The sequence below is a fragment of the Zootermopsis nevadensis genome, unplaced genomic scaffold (assembly GCF_977971745.1).
Source record: "Zootermopsis nevadensis isolate Lab colony 2312 unplaced genomic scaffold, Znev_1.0 Znev_ptg000022l, whole genome shotgun sequence".
Taxonomy (NCBI): Eukaryota; Metazoa; Arthropoda; class Insecta; order Blattodea; family Termopsidae; genus Zootermopsis; species Zootermopsis nevadensis.
The window spans coordinates 3,217,909-3,239,067 of record NW_028259154.1 but is presented as its reverse complement, the minus strand read 5'-3'; the positions used below and the strand labels follow the sequence as shown (position 1 = coordinate 3,239,067).

At 36.8% G+C, this 21,159-nt stretch overlaps 2 long non-coding RNA genes across 3 annotated transcripts in view; one reads left to right on the top strand and one right to left on the bottom strand.

Moving 5' to 3' along the window:
- Positions 1-21,159, bottom strand: part of LOC110841561 (uncharacterized) — a 203,909-nt gene that overhangs the window by 585 nt on the left and 182,165 nt on the right. The gene's annotated exons all lie outside the window — the stretch shown is intronic.
- LOC110841562 (uncharacterized) overlaps positions 1-21,159 on the top strand; it is a 188,548-nt gene that overhangs the window by 58,553 nt on the left and 108,836 nt on the right. The window lies entirely within an intron of this gene.

The following is a 21,159-nucleotide window of genomic DNA, read 5'->3' as shown; positions in this document are numbered from 1 at the left end:
CATAACGTCTTTTAAATAATTAAACAATTAGAAAAATATCACATACAACAAACTTATAAACAAAACATCTGCCTAAACGACAATAACATTTTTCTTAATAACCCCATTTTTAATGCACTCCAGTACCTTGACCCCAACCCTGACAAACCACCTTTCACCCACTTACACCGCAGTCAATAACGAAACTTGTTCTGAGATGGTAACACTTCTGGATCTCTCCTCTGAACACATCTGAACCGATTGCTATTTCATATATGACTGGTATAAACATCAATAACACCACCTCAACAATAATGTTATATTAATAATATCTAGACACAACTTCCATAAAATATACTGAGAAAGATGATAAAATTATAAAATTGTAAAAACTATAAATAATTGTAATTTGAGTTTAAAAGTTTATAATTTACACCTGATGACGGTTTGATAAACCGAAACATTGAATGTGAATGTTCCGATGTAAATCGAATGCTCGATATGGAACATAAGATGATATTTTAATCATTTTAATTATCTTATCTTACTATTTTATTGTGATTTGGCGGTAAACAAATATAATAATTATTTTAATAATTAAGCAAGTTTTATTTGATAGGAAAATTTTTTCGCAGTTCGTTCTGAAGATTTGTAGCCCTGTTAATCTACATAGCAAAGGGAAACCCTAGGCAGACACGTAAGCAAATTTATAAGGACAAACAAATATCAGTCATATTATTATCACATCTTTTGCAGGATATCTGTCCATACGATCGGTTAAAAATTTTGTCTTAAGGTCCATAGTGGCTTCCAGAAAGCGTATTTAAATAAGATTACAACGACGTTTAATAGATATTGCTAAAGATGTGTGTTGTTCCTAAATGCGCGACTTTTGAAGTTTCACATTGCAGTACTTCGCACCACTGTCAACCTCATTATTACAAGGGGCGTCCGTTTTTAATAACATTGCAGTCGATGAGTTTATTCAGCTCAAGCAACGTTTTATATTTGAATTCCCAGGTTACCTGTTCTTTCAGTTAATGGCCTGTCAGTCGTACTGGCACAGAATTGAGTTAGAAGTATCTGGTATCGGAAGGTTTTTAATAAGGCTATCTCATGTCCGTTGTAATTGGAAAGTCATCTCACAACGGCAGGCAACAGGTGTTACATTGGCTTCTGAATACAGCGGAAACTCAACAACAAAGGCTCTCAAAAACAGAATGAAATAAAGAAAAACGTAAAACAAACTCCACAGAAAATAAAATGACTGAGGTAAGAATACTCGGAAATGAACAATGATTTTTCATCACTGCTTTTAAAAAGAGATTTCAAATGGAAATGGTATTGGAGTCAAACCCGTGAAATGAAACCATACGCCCTACCGCAGTCATTTGTCTTTTGTGTCCCTCCTTTTCAACACAACAAATTTTTAACCCCACCCCCACAGTCGTCAAGATTACAAGAGCTTTTCTCTAATTGTCTGGCATTTGGACGAGCTACCGTGGTGCCGTCATGCGGTGGGTCCCGGCATCATTTCTCGCATACAGTGTGCCATTCTCTAAACACAAATACTAGTCGCTGTAGCTGGCGAGAAAGCGTTTACCATTCCAAATGTCGGTAATCTGCATGTCGAAATCCGTGCCAGATGGTTAAGTCATTCCTCGAAATAAATATGTGCTTATGTGACACGCAAATATAGCTTTATTGTGTTTTGTTCTCAATTTTTAAAGCTTTACACAAACCGATTTTGCATGTGTTTCTAGTAATCAAAAGAACGTAAACATCGGAACATGATCTTATACACGTCAACACTCCAGGAGGTGGCGTAATCTCTAACGCAGTGGTATTCAACCTTTTTTGTTCGCGTACCCCCAGATATAATTTCCTCTTCAATTTCATACCCCTAAATTTGTTGGTGTATAATTCAAGTTATACATAGTATATAATGCACTTCTAAAATAAATTAAATAAATTACTTTACTGATTATTCAGTGGTTATCATAAAATAATATATTTTCTTTTAAATTTCACGTACCCCCTAGGATGGTGTATAATTCAAGTTATACATAGTATATAATCTACTTCTAAAATAAATTAAATAAATTACATTACTGATTATTCAGTTTTTCTCATAAAATAATATATATGTTTTTTTTAAATTTCACGTACCCCCTAAGATGTTGGTGTACGACGTATAATTCAAGTTATACATAGTATATAATCTACTTCTAAAATAAATTAAATAAATTACATTACTGATTATTCAGTGTTTATCATAAAATAATATATATATTTAAATTTCACATACCCCCTAATATGTTGGTGTATAATTCAAGTTTTACATAGTATATAATCTACATCTAAAATAAATTAAATAAATTACATTACTGATTATTCAGTGTTTATCATAAAATAATATAGATGTTTTTTTTAAATTTCACGTACCCCCTAAGATGTTGGTGTATAATTCAAGTTATACATATTATATAATCTACATCTAAAATAAATTAAATAAATTACATTACTGATTATTCAGTGTTTATCACAAAATAATATATATTTTTTTAAATTTCACGTACCCCCCTAAGATGTCTTCGCGTACCCCCGGGGGTACGCGTACCCCAGGTTAAGTACCACTGCTCTAACCTACACATTTAGTGCGCTAACAATAACTTCCTTCTATTTGCAACTTTTTAACTGTTCTGTACGTACCACAGAATCTACTGTAAAACATCTAATGATAATATAATTGCCGAACATTTATTATTTTTCTTGCTGGTAAAGTAGCGTATTCAGTGTGTATGTGTGTACTGTACCATGTCCACGTGTTATTCAGTCTATGTTCCTTTTTACATTAATTTTTATCCATCTGAAGGACGTTCATGAACGGTATGTCGAAGACGTCTGACTTCTGTAGTCTGGTAGAGAAGTTTATTGACGTTTCAGAGGTCTCTGCTGCTTCCATCATCGGGGCGATAAATTCCTTTAGAGGTCACCACACATTCGTAATGTTTAAATTCCTACCACACATAATACTAACATAAAGACCATACGAACTCCTGAGGTGGTAGTAGTACCGGTGCTGTCCGTGTTACTAAATTTATATGTGATAATCCTGTTAAACTACATAAAGTTTTGTACAGTTTAAAACAATAAAATATTAGTAGCGGTTAATCTGCATTTGAAATTGTTCAGTGAAATTTCATATTAAGATGGGTCTTTAATGTACATAAAAAAAATTTGTCTCATAAATAACGATCACGTGTGTAAACAGTGCAAACGTATCACGTTGAAGTTTGTATTAATATAAATTATACACCAAAATAATAATTATTTCGAATTATTATTAATTTATAAATCCTGATATGTTCTGAGGACATGAAGAGTAGATTCGGAGACGCATAATTTTTGGAAAGGACTTTTTATTTGTATCCTGACTACGTTGTATAAGCGACGTTAATTTATTCGAAAATTAGTTTCATTATGAGCGTTAGCGATTGTGGAATTTAACCAAACGTTGCCCCACTGAGTTTATTCATATGCCTGCTTAAAAATAAATGGTACAGGGGACCAGTTTATAAAGACTGTGTTAAAATTCCACGTAAAACTTCACTTTTATCCCACAAAAGTCTGCAGGTATATCGAAATAAAGAATGATGTTCGATTGTAGGTCTCGATATAAATTAGAATATATTCGTTTCATAAGCAGTTTGTCTGTTGTCACTTAATATGTTCCACGAAACTCGTTATATTCTTTATTGCCATTCGTAATGCCATGATTCGACTAACAGAATAATGGTAGTAGCCCTCGTTATAAAGCGGTTTCCAATTATTATTTTTATAATTATTTATACAGCGTGCACCGTAACTGATTCAGCAGCTTGATGGATCGTAACATCAGATCGTTACTATATATATAAATAAATGTTACTGGGCGAGACAACACTTCTTGGAAAGAGCAGCATCCTTAAGCTTCTCCTGAAGAGCTGGCCTCAGAACTACAAAGCATCACAAAATACTGTAAGAAGCACCAACTATTGTGAAATTCAATGGATATATAAGAAGTTATGAATAAAAGATAATAATATTCTATTCATTTCTATTGAAGTATCATTCTTTTTAACGCTAGGTATGCATTTAAAGTCAGCTTTAAGGGAGTGAGTCATTTATTCAAGCCTCTAGCGATGCACGGTAACGCTAATACTCTGAACTTTCTTTCAAGAGGTAACTGATTCGAATCTTGGGGTAGTTGCTGATTCTGCTGTCGAGAAGTTCCATCAAACTCTGCAGAAAGTTCTCGCAATTTCTCACACATGATCATCTTCAAGAAATTTTTAATGACTCGTAACAAGTAGTGTATTTAAATAACTCAGAAATCGATAAATACAAAGATATATTTTTGTAATTGAATCTCACAAAAGCTGTCCTTGTTCTGATCATCTGAACCGTGAAGTTCAGCTGAAGGAGATTAAAATATTTAGTGATTAACTCGTTCGACTATGTTCAGCGAAAAAATCAGTTTATTCTGAAAATAAATGGGGCACTATGGGAAAAACAAAGAGTCATGAATTTTAAAGAAAGTGGTACATATAGTTACCACAGTGCGATGAAGCGTTAATGCCCTGAAGCTGTTACTGGCCTTGGCTTAACATTATGCATGGGACTTTCTCACCCGAGTGACTGAGCTTTTATAAGGTATAATTTAGCTGTTTCTAATTGAAAACGAAGAAATTTAATCTCTGTCTGGATACCACGCTTTATTAAAAAAAAATCAATGGTTTATTAAATTCATAACTAAGTTTATTTGTTGTCTATAAACGTTGATGCGGATAATGTGAAGTTTTCCCGTTTGTTCTTTTCAGAAATCCTGTTAGATTATTACAGTGTTTTAATAACGATCTTTGCAAAGGGTCGTCGAGCCAGTCTCTTCGACTTCTTGAAGAGTGAAGAAGACTTTCAGAGAGTCAGAGGTATAAGGGGTGTTCAATTATAAATAGCCGTCAATTGGCAAAGTGAGAGACTTTGGCAGCGGGCTGTAAAACGATCACTGACTCCAAACAAAGCTGAAGGCACTTTACTCGGAGTTTCAATTTTTGCTACGCTGGAAGAGAGAATTGTTCCTGCCTTTGTTCAGTTGACGATGATCAATTCTCAGAGAACAAAAAGTTCTCGCTCTATTCTTTCCGTGCTAGTAATAATTCTTGACATGTGGATTTCAAAAAAAAAAAACACCTCCCTCCCCCTTGATTTGAATACCACTTTCCTGTGCGTGACGTCACATATGAGTGTGTCCTATTTCTCGACGCACTGTCGTGGAAACTTCTATATACGTCGTGTATAGATCAACTACAGTGTATGGAAGTAGCTTTCTGTGTACGTCATTTGTTTTCTAGCTCTTTTAATGGAATTTCTCTAGAGCTGTTTTCGATTCATGTCGGCAAGGATCTATATGCACACGTCTCGTGGCTCTAAAGCCACTTTATAAATTCTAGCGACGCGAGCGAAAATACCCCCCCCCCCCACCATCCCCCGGGCCACCACCACCTTCCTGGCTTTAGAAAGTCAGTGGAATGTGAAAAATATATGACGTTTCACCTGAAGTTTAATAACTTATTTGCATAGCCATTGAAACTCCGTTGGGTGTGAATCTATCCATCTAACAGCTGCTCCTGGAGGCTCTACTACCCGTCACAAGAACAGTGTGACGCAAATTAAGGACCGTTAAACATCCTGGGAATTTCGTATACTAATCGATTTGTGTTTCACGCATAAAAATGACTGGATTGTTCGAAACTCGTATTTGAACCCCTAATTACTAGGAATATATGGCACGGTCATCTTCATAATATAAACACTCATCTTTTGAAGAAATTATCTGCTGTTATTGCATCCAAAAGTTCATCATAATACAGACAAAAGCCCGCCGATGAACCTAAATATTACGCATTTCTCGTGTTACTGCTGTATTTAGGTCTGGAAGGTAAAATTGGTAATTTTATCTTCCAGCTACGACGACATTGAATTCCTTTTTATAGGCCTGTATTGTCTTGAGTAACGCAGCAAGAGATTTGTTTGGCGGAGGAGATAATCGCATCATTAAAACTGCTCAACTAAAGGCACTTGGTTGCCTCGATCTACGAGTCAGATTTCTCTTTGAGAAAGTAATTAATACTCAGTAGGATCTGAGGTGGATAAATTATGTGCTTTATTATTATATTATTATTTAGTGTTCTGTCTGACGACAGGTCCATATGAACAGGATCCTTCCATCCTTTTCTCGGAATGGGACCTGTTCATATACGTTCTTGGCAGATGATCCAGAAGTGGTTTGTCATTGCCTTCTTCTGTGTGAGTGTGAATGGAGTAATTGTTGGGATGCCACGGAGGAAAACTCCGTGTTGCCTAGACCACGGCCTTGCCCAACACAAGTTATAAATTCGGGCACCGCCGGGAATCGAACCAGAGACCCCCAGGATTACAAGGCCAGCGTTCTAACCGCTAAACCACCTCATCTTATTATTATTTAGTGTTCTGTCTGACGACAGGTCCATATGAACAGGATCCTTCAATCCTTTTCTCGGACTGGGACCTGTTCATATACGTTCTTGGCAGATGATCCAGAAGTGGTTTGCCATTGCCTTCTTCTGTGTGTGAATGGAGTAATTGTTGGGATGCCACGGAGGAAAACTCCGTGTTGCCTAGACCACGGCCTTGCCCAACACAAGTTATAAATTCGGGCACCGCCGGGAATCGAACCAGAGACCCCCAGGATTACAAGGCCAGCGTTCTAACCGCTAAACCACCGTGGCGTAATCGCTCATATAGTAAATAAATTACCCATTTTTTGTGGAAACTACTGCAAATTACTGAGTAATATTACGAGCCGGTTTGGTTCAATCCACACCTTAAGCTCTGTTTCCTTAAGGCGTGCGTGTAATTAAGATTTTCTGTTGAATACAAGTGTCAGACATATTACAATTTATAAGCGTTTCTGGGTCGATAATAGTATTGCAATTAGATTATTTACAACAAAGAACAACCTTTCTTAATGTTAGTCGAACCGCAAACATTTAAGCACGTTTATCTCGAGCTGATCCAAAGTGGCTCTATTACACCCCGGCTATAGAAGAACGAGGGGAAAAGAATGAGTGGATGAGAGAGGGCGTAAGTAGACGAATGAGTTTAATTCCATTCATTAAAATTCTGACCCCAAAGAATGTCACATCAATAATGAATCTTGATAACCGTGCGACGTAGATTAAACTGAAGCGATTTATTATAGCTCGAATAATATAATAGAAGGAAAATATTTTCTGTTATAAACATTTCTGTCATTAATCAGGGGGGTGGGGGGGGTCGTCCCGGTTTTATTCAGAGCCTGTCTCTCTCTCATGCACTTGTTCGACTAACCCCGCATTTGTGCAACTGCAACCCTCAACCGAATCTGTCCATCTGGCAGGTGAAAGTATAAATCCGTGGTTTACCGCAGGACAGAGTTACCGAACGAACGATCACTGGATTCGGGCAATCCAAAATCCGAGAGCGCCAGTCTAAATGACTGAGTGGCCAGTCCGCCTAACCAAATACCTGCTACGTACCTAATCAAGCGGGTGACGAAGAGGACCAGATTTAAAGGGGACAGACCGCAAAATAGAAGCCTATATAAAATCCAAGTTTCATTGACGAGCGAAAAGCGCCCATGTAATAATTGTTTATTGTTTATTTATAACTGAAACACAATTTAGTTGTCAATGACAGAGTCCTATACATTTAGATTGGTCCAGAGACCACAAAACTGTAAATCCCGCCCTGAATAAATACGTAACATCTGAGATTTCAGGTTCTTATGAGTATGACGTCGTAGAAATTGGCCGACGTCTGATGATGGAAGCAGTAGGCACCTCTGAAAAGTTGCTCAGTTTCTATGATACCTAATTCAGACCTAACCAACTGTCTGACTTCACCTGATTATATACCTAGCAAGCTACATGCCTTGATTGCTTATCTAACTAACCAGCTGACTAAGAATTAATTAATTAATTAATTAACTAAACAAACTTAAGTGACTCAGTATTTAATTTTTTTAACCTGCCTGCCTACACAAATGACAAGTTAACTGCATATTATTTCACCAAATATCTGATTTCATAGTACATTTTTCTTAATACTGACTGTTAGGTCGTAGAAAGATTTCTTGCCTCTCATTGAGTCTATAAGTACATTACTGTGGTCATCATTTGACCTTACCCTGAGCCAGTTTATTTAATCCTTACGAGCTGCATATTGTACCAATCTTGTCCATTTATTTTATCCCTCTAGTAATAATTTATTAGGAGAATCTCGTAACTTTGCGAATTTCTCAATTCTCGTCTTACTTTCTCTAAGTTAGATCTAAATATTCCCTATACATATCAAAGTTTTCTACGTCATTTCTTCTAACAGACGTGGACGTGGGTCTGACCATAAATCAGATTATTAGTTAGTTCTACGTGAGTCTGAGTATAATTCCTGCCCGCGAATTGTTTCTGGTATTCGGTTTTATGTTTAGGTTAGATATGTAGGCCCATACTAAGACTAAAAGTTGTAGTTAACTTTAACCTTTTTATGGCCTGAGTATGTGCTTTCTTGTATGTTCAAAATATTTTAACTGTGTAGAATTTTTGAGAAAGTGATATGAGATTTATGTAAAGAAAGAGTTATGATTTATTGAACCCATAAGAACAAAAATTGAATTCGCAAATTTAATCAAATCTTATTCAATGGTACGAAACAGGTGATGGATACACACGGTATTGCTGTTGTATACTAACTATGTCTCCCCCCGCTAATTGGATACTTAAAATATATTTCGTAATTTATAAAACAAAATCAAAACTTCTGCATAATTTGTGATGGAGCAAGACGACGTGGGTGGATGTTTGAACAAGTCCCCCAGGACGACAAAGCCTCTGATGTAGTGGTGGGTGTAGGACGGTCAGCCTGACGACAATTTCCAGCAAAGTAAATCTGACCAGGTTTTTCTGTTCAGGTGATCCTTTACCTTCATAAACATTATACAGATAATTTAAATTACTGTAATCGCAAGTATTTTGGCCAGACCTGTACAGTGGTTATCATTCCTGTTTCATATTTCAGAGTTTTGTGTTCGAATATCTCAGTCAGCTATCCAGACCGAGGTTCCTCGTTATTTCTCTGTGTCAATTTAGACAATTTCTGGGATTTTATCCAAATCGGCCAGTACCGCGTCCTCCAAAGTCCTTCCCGTGTTATAATTTCCGTCCACGTTCCATTCTGTACCACACGGGAGGAAATTTCAAAGTAAACGACAAATTTTCAGTTTGTTTCTGACATCGTCGGAATCCCCCATACTTTTGAGTCAAGCGATGTATCTTGGCAACACAACACACAAAGATGGCCGATTATGATAAGGCGATCCCTTAATGACGGGTTGCCATGACGACGCTAGTGGGCTGGCTGATCGAAGCCGGACCGGAGAGGGGGTGGCTGACTGGACGGCGGTCAGAGGGGGGGGGACGACATGGCGCCGCTAGACCCGACAGCGTCCGAGCGTCCTATGGCGGTTTCCAAGTCGACGTCCTGTCCTGCAATAACCACTTTGTAACACCGTCTGCATAACTGGACGGAGAATATAAGTCATATTTGTTGCAAAATGACACCGCACTGGGAGCTTTTCTTCAAAGTCTGAAGTCATTTTTTGATTTCTTATTCCAAGTCTGTCCTCAAAGCTGCAAGTCGTATTTCGATTAAGGGTTTATATCGTGGTCGACACAAAAATTTCTACTGTAATTTTTGAAAGATCAGTCATTACATTAAGTTCAAATCGAACGTTTTGAATTTTTGAACTCGCTCGTAGTAACCCGTATGATATTCCTGTAAATAAATAATGCATGTTTTTTTTAACATTGTAATTTTAATCGAATTTCGTATATTTAAAACACTGGCCCTGCCCGTAATTCTGAATAAACTTTGCCTGTCCCAACGGGGAATAAAAAAAACTGGGAGTTCTGAGGAGAAAAACGGAACGTAATGGAATTAATATGCAGAAGACGAGAAAATTTCTTCATAATTTGTAATCATTACCATCATTATTTTAATGATGGAAGCAAGTAGAATGTGATGATTGGGATATTAACACGCGTGGGGAGATAAGACACACAATTTTTGTTGCAAAGGCTCAAGGAAAGAGATCAGTCGGAAGACCAAGACATAGATGAAAGGACAGTAATACAATTTATCTAAGGGCACACCAACTGCGTCAAGACAAGCATCAAAACATGAGACAAAAGACGCAGTCTTGCTTCATTCGTGATTCAGACACCGAAGCAGCACGTGTCTGCGTCTTATCACATCTTCTCTAGTTGATGACATGACGTCGTCCAGTTTTATGTGTGAGTGAGAGCAGACTTGTACGTAACGAGCTTATGCTCAATGTGTATAATAGTTAATTCAGTCATTACCTCATTAAAATAAAATTAATCAGTGCACTTACCATCTACGTTTACTTCTTTTGAAACAGAATGCCAAGCTTTATCAACCTCCTCCTTGTTTGAGTGACCCGGGGTCGAATAATCGTATTATTATTTATTATTCAGTGTTCTGTCTTACGACAGGTCCATTGTTTTGCCCAAAAAGAGCTCTCCAGTTGTCCCTATTCTCGGCTTCTCGCTTTAATTCCTGGAACGTCATCTTCTTTCCTTGTTTCAGATCGTCGGTTAGCTGTATCAGTCTTCTTCCCAGTCCTCGCTTTCCTTCGTGTAATCGTATATTACCGGGAATTTCGCTATCTTAATATTTGTTTACTCTTCACTCATGTCGATAACGTACACTGGTGATGTTCCTTGAGTACTGATGTCTCAGTCTTGACGCACAGAAAAGGAACATGCCGAGCTGACGTCAGCATCATGACTCAGGCCGGTGTGCGGCGATTTTCATAATCTCATTCGTTTCAACTATGCTCCTTTCTTTGCGTCATGTCGCAGACATCGTGTCTTGACTGTTACATGTCTTGACGCATGCCGGTGTGCGGCCTACCTAAGGGAATAGGGAATCAAGACAAAACTGAATTTGTTTAGGTCAGACAAAAGAAACGATCGATTTCGAAGAATGGATAACATCTTGTAGTATGCTATTTTTATTTGTGGGGGTTTGTCAACCACCAACCAACCCCTAATTTGAAAAATCACCCTTGCCGGGAGTGCGTTACTGTGGAGTATGCTGTGTGCTTGCTTTAGCATTTCATAGGTTTCCGTAGCCGTTTTGGCGAGTCTTTGGCAAAATTTGATGCACACGCCATTCCGAAATCGCAGGAGGGTCGGTGTAATGCACTACCAAAACGCCCGTAACTAAGAAACAAATGCTAATTCGATGATGCCGGCTGGCACACTGATTCACTATGAATGTAGGCCGCACCTCCTAGCGGCAGAAGCTCGTACTACATCCGGTTCGCCCGCTATTGACACAGTCTTGAAACTTTCCGATCGCACCTCGTAAAGGCGGGATCTATTCCAATCTGTGTCTTAATGATTCTCAGAGCCTAATGCGATGTAATGTGCGGTGTCCAGTGTGTGATGTGCAGTGTAATGTAAGTTAGTGTCTAAAATCTTTCGTCCGTCATTATAGTCAGCTGACACGCAACATCGGCAAGCAGAAATGTCGGTCCCAAAATCGTGGTTGTGGATTGCGAACGGTGGAAACGTGTTCTTAAGTGCCAAATCTCGTTTGCTGATCTGTTGCCAGCCGCATACCTCGAGTCTGCACGCTCCTTGGATCGTTGGAATTGCACTCCGGAATAACTTAGGTCTCTTAGGTGACGAGAGAGTGCTTTAGAAAATCCGTTTATTTTAATATTCGCGAGAATTCAGAAAGGAAAGATGGAAAATGACAAGGATATTTTACAATTCCTGACGAGGACCTTCAAAATCTGTAACTTTCGCCAAATGTTGTTAGTGTAGTCAACTCTTGAAGGATGGGGTAGACTGGACATGTAGCTAAGTTGGAAAAGTACGAACGCATTCAAAGTTTTCCTTGCAGAAATTCCACTTGGAAATACCAATAAATGAATGACTGAACACCACAAATATATTAAACGGACTACGATAAAAGGTGACTCTAACCGACTTATAACCACGTCCAATGGAGAAACAAATGTAGCGGCCTGCTTCTTTGCGGGAGACCCTTGTTTCAAACCTTGACAATGAAACCTGGTATCACAAATGAGATTTTTTTGTGGTTTTCCTCAGTCCTCCAGGTAAATACCGGGATAATACCTTTAATTAGACTGTGATCGCTTCTTCTAGATCCCTTCAAACTCATTAATTATCCCGTCTTGCGGAGGTACAAGTCGCTCAGACGTACAGCGTCGAATGACTCGGAGCGTCGTTAGGTAAGGCAGAAAAGAACGTTATAAAGCTAGTGGTGAGCTGTGTTGTTAGCGGTTATGAGCTTTTGGGTTCTGCAGCCAAACTTATTGGTTGATTTCGTTCTAACAATCATAGAAACCGCAAACATATATTAATCCTATTCGTACCTGCAAAGAAATCGAATGCATTTTTGACGCTGGCCTTGTAATCCTGGGGTCTCGGGTTCGATTCTCGGCGGTGCCCGAATTTATAACTTGTGTTGGGCAAGGCCGTGGTCTAGGCAACACGGAGTTTTCCTCCGTGGCATCCCAACAATTACTCCATTCACACACAGAAGAAGGCAATGGCAAACCACTTCTGGATCATCTACCAAGAACGTATATGAACAGGTCCCAGTCCGAGAAGAGAAAAGGATGGAAGGATCCTGTTCATATGGACCTGTCGTCAGACAGAACACTAAATAAATATAAAAGGCACAATTACTTTTTCACAACACGAGTTGCATTTTATTTGTTACTGTGCTCGTATATTTCAATATAGCGGTTTATTACTGAGTAAGCTACTTAGGTTATACTTATAGCCCATCAATAGTAGGCCTCCATATGCCTAGCCTACAAGGTCCTGACAGGTACTTAAATTTAAGCCTTTGGAACATCTTATACCACAGAATAGTCAAAGCACGTAAGATATCTAGAATGAAATTTTTCCCCTCAAAGTTTCTCCGAAATATGAGATGACACAGCATTAATTTCACTTCTGTTTAATTATCGAAAATTGCAGTAATTAAAGAAAAGGTGTGTTGAACATAAAAATGTGTTTCATTTTCCTCTATGAATTTCATTGGAATTATTCTTCTTAATATTAATATTATCAAGTTAATGTGGACATGACCGCAGAAACTCGAGCAGGTCTTTTGTGTAGTATAAATTTAACCAAAATTTAATTCATCGACAGATCTTACTAACAATCCCAAATAGGCTATAACATTTAATGAAAATTTGTTTAGTAGTTATTGTTTCTTGAGATTATCTCTACTCCAGACTATTTACTGTAACACGTCCTTTTAATTCGTAAATAACAAATAATTAAATCTATATAGCAGTGTATTTTTAAAAATTATCAGTCTTTTAGATGGGCAAAGAATTCCTGTTTCATTTTAATGTAACCCAAAGGGTCATTTTCACATTTACAAAAGCCCCTTTTATGACTCCGTTCTGAGGCAATTTAATCCATTTTAAGCCCCTGCCTTCATACTCTTAGATATCTTTCCTTAAGATCCGTTCCTGGCGTGTTTGTAGGGAAAAGATGCTAATATGTTCCTGTTATCTTCGTCATATCTGTCCATCCGCGTGTTCTAATAGAAATTAATTGTTTTTTTTTAAAAAAAAAATTGGAAGTTTCATCACCGTCTTCACAAAAGCCAGCTATTTGAGTGTACCCTGAACAAAATTAACCCAGTCAACATCGTTAAAACCGTATTTATTTACGGTCCACTTTAATATTATTCTGTCTGAACTTGATCTCTGGAACGTTCTCTATCGTTCAGATTATATTTTGTATGCATTTCTCATATTTTGTACGAAATGGTCCTTGTCTTAAAAATATTTTCTGACACATACTGTAATAAATTATATTAAATCACGGCAATTGCTGTGGTGGAAATGAATGAGAAGAAATTTGTTGCCCTGCAAAGGATACCACGTATCGCTGCGCTGACGGCATCTGTCGTACGCCGTCCTAACTACCCGGGCCCGCTTGCTGTGCGCGGTAGTCTGCTCGCAGGGGTAATTCCTTATTCTGAGGCACGTTACAATAATAATATAATATTCTGCACCACAGCTCATTCGACTGAGAAACGTGTAAATACACACGAAGGACGGAAGTTTATTTGTAGACTGTGCTTATTTCTTATAAAGTCCGTCGGACATGCGTTCTTTGTTCTCAGGGTCGTATAAACAGACTCAGTTCTCGCGAGTTAAAAAACTCAAAAAGTTTTATGTGAAATTTTGCTAATGACGTACGGATCTGTCCACAAGAAAGGAGTGTGTCAAGGAGTTTTTTTATGAAGGTCTCAGTGCACTGATGAAACATTTATATTGAATATAAGTATGTATTTATTATTCCAGTCTATACACAAACGTAATTTAAAATGTTGTTGTTAAAATAACACTATAACATCTGTAATATAAATATCACAATAAGTTATATTATGTTATAATTTATAGCGATTTTCATTGTATTACGATGTTACATTTATTCGGCGCTTATTATTATTATTAACGACATGTTTCGATGCTATTATTGCATCATCTTCAGGTTTTTTATCGTCATTTATATTTTTTAAAATTATTATATATTTCAATGCAACTATTTATTTATTTATTGATTTGTTTTGTAGATTTTCTTTTGTAGATTTTTCAGTCTTCGTAATGTTATGCATGTCTATAGTCAGATGTTTATTTTATGTGAAATTAACGTCTAATTACTATTATGAAATGAGTTTGGAAATTGACATAGAAAATAAACACAAAGAAAATATATACATGTAAAAATATATAAGAAATTATATTGAAATTAAATTCAAATTAATCTCTTTCCGAAATCTTGGCATCGGACTGCACAGACTTAGGTGTACCAAAAGCTGTTTTACATATTCTGGTGAATTTCCCACGTTATGATAGACGTCACACATTTCGTGTTCGTGTCACGTAGTGTCACATCCTTGAACAACTTTGTTCTTGCGTGTCCAACGCTGGGACATTCCTTCATAGTACGGGGTTAGCCAAGTCCCTGTAACTGACAATGCTTTATGTTCTCTTAGCTTATAGTTTTCCTCGCTACTCGCGTAGGAGTACACCAACCCTTCCGTCATTTAGATTTCTTTAACATTGTCTGCAGGAGCTTTGACGGGCATCTGCACAGATTGGTAAGTTCTCATCACTTTACAAGATGCAGTTTCATAAGATAGTGTAGTTGCGTCATATTGTGATTTATTAAATTAAAATTAATTATTTGGTTATTTCGTCAAATCACAATGTATTTAAAATAAGATAATTAAAATAATTAAAATATCATTCTGTGTTCCATATCGAATAATCGATTTACAATTTACGGCTGTTCCAATTGTAAATCGATTATTCGATATGGAACACAGAATGATATTTTAACTATTTTAATTATCTTATTTTAAATATATTGTGATTTGACGGAATAACCAAATAATTAATTTTAACGATGCAGTTTCATGTTTAATAATTTTAATGTATATCTTAATTCTCGCTGTCAGACATTTTTCAGTCTGGAAAGTATTTTATAAATGTGCTACGTTCTAAGTTATGAACTTAAAAATTGAAATTTAGGCTACTTAATGTTAACTAAATCCACTGTATTCATAACATTCCCTCCTATTTTAAGAAGCTCATTTTTTTCTGAACGTGTTCATAAAATTTCGTTTCTGGACCACAATCTGTGTTCCTTGAATTCAGTCTGTGAGGTATCATTAAGGTTAATTTTCGTTTTATTTTCTAGTTCTACCAGATATTCCCTTCAGATTTTCCGTCCGAAAATTTTGTTTGTATTACCATTTCTTTTCGTTTGATAAATGTCGCTCCCATCTAATTCAACACGCTAAAACATTATAGCGATGTTTACAGAGTCCAGACAGCCTGTTAGGTACACAATTAATTCTAAAGTCAGCTGCAGACAGGCTTACAAGCCACGTTTCATGTGTGTCGGTATGGCAGCTTCGTCATAAATATAATACTAATAGCCTATTTATCGTTTGAAAATATTTAGATTAAACGTGACTGTAAACTTCTGAATCTGGCGGCGGGACAGGAGACAAAACAGATTCGAACTTGGGATTCCTTCTAAGAAAGTGAAGCTTTTCGTCGAGTAGAGAGAGAGATGGATATCGTGTTTACTGCCAAATGGAGACGTAAGCACATGACGGTAGTCGACCTAACTAATTCTGAATTCCATTTGCAACTTTGCACAAGTTAAGATTTGTTCTCCATTCATTAAAATTTCATTTAAATTTAATAGGGCTCGTGTGTATATATACACGTCCTGTACTTGTAAATTAAATCCCTATGAAATTCCGAAAATAGCATAAACAGAATTTCTCTCGTTCATTTTATTGGCATATCTCGTCTTCTCTTTATGCTCGCTGTTCTTAGTCTATTTTTCTGTGTTTCTATCCAACAGCAGCTGTAAAATCTGTCTCTCAGCATTAAGGCTACGTGAAGCTGACACCTGCCATTGTTCTCGTCAACTTGCCTTAATATGGAATATGCACATCACAGATATCTGAGCCACTCTCAAATGGGAGAGGCTGACCTACTTTCACTTTCTGCATCTATGTTTCTCATTTTCAGGCAACTTTCCTTATTTTACACCAGACAGACTTATCATCATGAATCATCATCCCCCCCCCCCAAATGACATTTGAATCACTTCGTAAATTTTTGTGACACTTGGCATATCATAATGAAAATTAATATTAAACATACTTTATGGTTATTTTAATTCCGTCAATATTACCAACATTTTGGATTTAGAAACGTCTTTGGTTAACCCATAACAGAAGACATTTAATAAAATATCCAGAAATAATATTTGATATAATTCAGAGATTGTTTAAATTATTTTATTGTAGGCGAGTGGCAAGTTTAAAACAACAGAATGCTGTGTTAATGTTAGTGTAAATTGCACATATAGAAATCTATATGGATAACACCATCATTAATTTATTACGGCGAACATAAGATATATTAAAAATATTTGAAGGATATGATCTATTCTTCCTAAAACGTCTTACTATGTACGTGAATCTTAATTTAGATAATGTTTTGTTAAAGTAGACAGGATAATTATACAAAGAGGAGTTTTAATAATTTCTAACCCCCACTAAATACTTTTTGTGAGATAAATACAAATACCTCTCGATTGGCTAGACACGTAGTTAAATGGAAATAAGATAAATTCATTCAAAATTTTAGTCGGAAAATGTTAGTGGAGTAGACCGTTTGGAAGCAGTCATAGAAGGAAGGTTTGTAATAAATAGGGTGGGATGATGTCACGGACTTATATAATGTGCCAGTTGAATCTAGTTCACGTATAAAAATGATCAATTTTAATAATGTCATCCCATCTAAGCTTCTTCTCGATAGGTTTCGAAATGTTTTCTACTTTTCGAATAAAATATTGGTCCGGAGATAGGGATTAGCTCTATCTAGTGGGCCCAACTGAGTAGGAACCTGAAGACGGAGATAGAGCCCCATCTCCGAAACGTCGTTTTACGTTTTTTTTACGTTTTTTTACGTTTTATTACTAGACGATGGATAATATCCAAGTAAATTTTTATTCAATTGACTCTTCATCATCGTCAAGAAGTTTTAGATTTAAAATATATATAGACCTACATTTCTCATTCTTCCAATGTATTCTTTGCCAATCTTATAATTTCTATTTATTTTCCTAATAAAATATGGTGATTAGTAGAATTTATGAAGTGTTTTATTAAACATGTCTTATCTCTTAGGTACAAATGTTCTCCTCGGCACCTGTATTTTAACCCCCTCGTAGTTTAACCGGAAGTCGACATCGGACGAGATCGGACACTAGTTTCGTCATTCTCCTCCAAACCTCAGTACATCGTCTGACCCATCTGAATCTTGTCCTCAAGCCTCGGTCTTTTTCTTTCAAAGGACATTTCAAAGAGGTTTTCCAACCAATATTTTGTACGTATTTCTTCACTCTTCCTAGTCGCGTAGTAACCTCCAAGATGGAATATGTAAATCGCGAAATTTTATAATGTGGATATTAATTATTTCCTTTAAATGGGCCACGACTGCTTCCTGTCCAGTCCCAGTCAATTCATATCTCCCAACAGAAGACTGTAGTAAGAGTTGTACCAACTCTAAAATGGGGCTGTGTTAATAAGTCTACTTTGAACTTGGTGCTGAATTTCAGCACAATAGATAGAAGTTGTATTATAAATGTATTTTCGTATAATGTATATAAAGAAAATTCTGATAATTTATAAAAGAATTTTCTGATAATTTAGACGCCACGAATGATGCAACTGTCGTCATTACTATTATCTTAATCGCTTGACGATGACAAAAAAATACTCTCTTCAGTCATTCCAAACAATGTATTAAATCCTATATCTTATTAATGCAAAGAAAAGTATCCGAAAATCGCCTTTTAAATATCTATCAGACACAAAGACAGTACGGACAAAATTTTATTGAAATGTCTCAAGATCTTATCCAGTGCCTTGGTTTTAAAGTAGTTATGTTGAAAATTGTGTTCTTATTACAAGAATGTTGATAAATGACGATAATAACGAAATTAATTAGAAGAACGAAAGTTTATAACTGGCACATAAACTTCTGTAAATATTCTCAGGCTGAAGAATGTCCTTATTGAAAACATGAAGTAACTTGAGAATATTCATTAATAAGCTGATGGTCTCTTAGATCGTCAATAAATTTCCCGTCTGTTACGGAACCCGATAGATTATTAACGTCTTCACAAGACCCTATTCTGATCCGTATGAATCCAATGCATAATCGTAAGATCCATTCACCTAAAGATAATCGTTCGTTGTGATCACTTTCCATCAGGTTTTTTTGGGATATTTTATATTCATTACCTAAGTCTTCCACGCGTACTGTTTACGTATCCTGACTTATCCTTAATTTGATCATCCTGATAGTATTTGGTCTTATGGTTTTTGTTGTGTCCTTTGTTTATTGTTTTGTTGTGTCTCATTGTGTTGATGTATCCCATTGTTTGTGTGTCATATTGTTTTTGTTGTGTCCTTTTGTTTATTGTTTTGTTCTGTCTCTGTGTTGATGTATCTCATTGTTTATTGTGTCTTATTGTTTTTGTTGTGTCCTTTTGTTTATTGTTTTGTTCTGTCTCATTGTGTTGATGTATCCCATTGTTTGTGTGTCATATTGTTTTTGTTGTGTCCTTTTGTTTATTGTTTTGTTCTGTCTCTGTGTTGATGTATCTCATTGTTTATTGTGTCTTATTGTTTTTGTTGTGTCCTTTTGTTTATTGTTTTGTTCTGTCTCATTGTGTTGATGTATCTCTTTGTTTATTGTGTCTTATTGTTTTTGTTGTGTCCTTTTGTTTATTGTTTTGTTCTGTCTCATTGTGTTGATGTATCTCATTGTTCTGTTCTGTCTCATTGTTTTGTATGTTATTGTAGGACACTGCCACCGGGTATAAACCCATTTGCAGTCAATAATAAATAATAATAATAATAATAATAATAATTGACCTATACACAGGGGCTCTTCATTATGTATTTGTCTACTGTCTTCCTTATCCAAATATTCTTCTCGACATTTTGCTCACAGGCTCTCTCAAAACATAGAACGTCTAAAGCTCACATTAAAATACAATGAAGCACCTGAGAGTCGGTGCTCAGAGCCGGCCACCGTTTGATCTGGCTTCCGGGATGGAGCGTTCGCTCGAGACATTGAAAGCGATGACAGTTGTTGTGGGAATCTGAATTCAAGACAATTCTTACTTATTTGAAAGGGAATCACATAGCCTTAATGAAGACGTCTTAATGTCTGTCTACCTGGTGAGAGGAAGAGAGGAAGAGAGCTCAAATATAACGAAGGAGAAGGAGAGAGAAAGGGGTTGAAGTCTTACCAAAACGTCTCCAAAAGCTACCCTGGAATGTCCCATCATCAAAATGCTGAAGAGAAGATTCTGAGATGAATTGAGGGTAAGAAGAAAGGAGATGAGGGGGCTGGCAGGACAGAAATGGAATTAAGGAAAACGGTGCCGCGTATCCAATTATAACTTGGAAACGAATTTCTCATTTCGAGACAATTAAGCGGCATATTATAGTCACTGAAGCGTTAGAGTATAGGATGGCATAGCAATACAGCGTAGGAAGCAGTTGAGATGAGTCGGGGTAGGGGGGGGAGGGGAGGAGAGGGGAGGAAACAGCAGCAGCAACATCGCCTCCACAAATTATACTTTGGGGAACATTAATTTCCATGATGCTAGAGGTTCAGTGTTGTGCTTTTGCTGGAATCGACCAGATAATGACGCGACATGTAAGACGGACGTCGGTCTCCTCCCCAACTTACTTCATCAACAGGGAGTAAAAACAGAGAGGACTGAGACGTAAAATATTAGGTCTGGATCGTTTTATGTACTTAATTAAAGATTTAGTTCAATGGATGAGTTTTGGCTTTCGCCCCCGGATGCTGAAAACTGTTTGGCCGGAATGAGTCGAGTTGCCGGATCAGGTGAGGGCTGGCGATTTGGATGTGCTGGGCGTTTCATCAGCAACAGTTTAGCTTTGCATCTGTAAGAGGCTCGTACAGAAATAAACGTTTCTGGATCAGATATGAAAACCACTGATCCTGTTCTGTGGTCCACTCAGCAAACTAGGATTCTGCAGAGGAAGTCGTCTGTGGCGGTAATTGTATTACAAAGAATACAGACAGAGGGAGTTTGAGAACAGGGCGTCGAGAACATTCTGATGTAAAACGAAGATGCAGAAAACGGAATGAAAATGATCTTTATAATTTTTACACTTCAAGTGCATGAAGGAGGCTGAGATGAGCAGGAAATGTAGCACTCATGAGACAGCCATTCAAACTTCTTACTCGAGTTATTGGTTTAACCAAGATTACTTAACTCATTCTTCTACGCACAGAGTTTATTGTAATTTGTATGCGAAGAATTAGGAATTACAGAAAAATGTAGATAACATTAGAAATGAATATTATGAATATCTCATAAATACGTGGAATTTGAG